The sequence below is a fragment of the Pteropus medius genome, unplaced genomic scaffold, assembly GCF_902729225.1.
Source record: "Pteropus medius unplaced genomic scaffold, Ma_sr-lr_union100, whole genome shotgun sequence".
Taxonomy (NCBI): domain Eukaryota; kingdom Metazoa; phylum Chordata; class Mammalia; order Chiroptera; family Pteropodidae; genus Pteropus; species Pteropus medius.
Genome location: NW_024349800.1, coordinates 14,119,526 through 14,120,668, shown reverse-complemented (window position 1 = coordinate 14,120,668; position 1,143 = coordinate 14,119,526). Strand labels below are relative to the sequence as shown.

The 1,143-nt window shown below is 38.7% G+C and overlaps 1 protein-coding gene across 15 annotated transcripts in view; it reads left to right on the top strand.

The window, feature by feature from the left end:
• The window catches only part of KLF12 (KLF transcription factor 12), a 380,325-nt gene that overhangs the window by 43,431 nt on the left and 335,751 nt on the right, over positions 1-1,143 (top strand). The gene's annotated exons all lie outside the window — the stretch shown is intronic.

Here is a 1,143-nt window from a genome sequence, read left to right as displayed (position 1 = left end):
AATCAATTGGACTGTTCAAATTACCATTACTCTTTATAAGACAGCTGATAATTCTAGAAATCATGGCTATTCTGTGAGCCACACTCTTTTTAAAACCAGGATACTTGAGTCCCCCGTGTACTTTGGTGAACTTTTCCCAACCCGTTTTTATATTGTTGGAAGACTAAGGTTAAACTTCTTGTCTCAGAGTCACTGTATGGTGTGTTCCTTAAGTTTTAGTTCTATACTGGATTGTGTATTATATGCCATTGAGTTGCCTCAGTGACATCCAAAATGTCCTGTCCTCAGCAGCTCTGCCCAGCATCTGTAGATTCAGGCCTGTGGCTACTTTCATGGAGTCGATCCATCTCAGAACTTGTCTTCTACTTTTCCTGCTGCCTTGTTTTTTCCCAGCATTTTTGTCTTTTCCAAAGAACCCTGCCTTCTCATGGTGTACCCGAAGTAGGACAGCTTCAGTCTTGTCATTTTTGCCTCCAGTGATGTTTCACTTGTTCATCTTTCTGGCAGTCCAGGATATCCGTAGAGCTCTCCTCCAACACCATATTTCAGTGAATCAGTTTTGTTCTATACTGTATTCCCTTGTTGAAAAATTTTTCTTTACTTTGCCCATATTTGTGTTATTTTGCTTTACTTAACTTAATGTGAAAGTATAAAGATTTTTCTTTTGTTTGTTTTGTTTTCTAATTTTCCTCTCTCAAAATTTTTTGGCAACTTAACTCTTGGCTGAAGGTCTGTCAGTGTTCCCCTGCCCCGGATAGTGTTCCCTGGCTTTCTTTGTTTAATCATGGAAAAAAAAAAAACAACAACCTTTCTTTCTTTTGAAGTTATATTCTGTGCTTGCTAAAGGTCCAGTTAAATCATTGGAGATAAAGTTGTACTGACAACCTTGGACATTCCCTGTCCTTTGCCAGAAATAGCAAACTAGATACTCATCTTGTACAGAAATATGTGCCTATTCATCCTCACTAAAAACATCTCGTATTCGGTCGTTCTTAGGGGAATAGGAGCCTAAGTCAGTGCAGTGTATGGAATCTGGGGTTTGAGGGAGACGAGGTAGGATTAGAGGGGATCAAAGCATGGTGCACTGAATGAAGAGAGAAAATTGTGCTTTTTTTTTATTGACACGTTCTTTAATACTATATA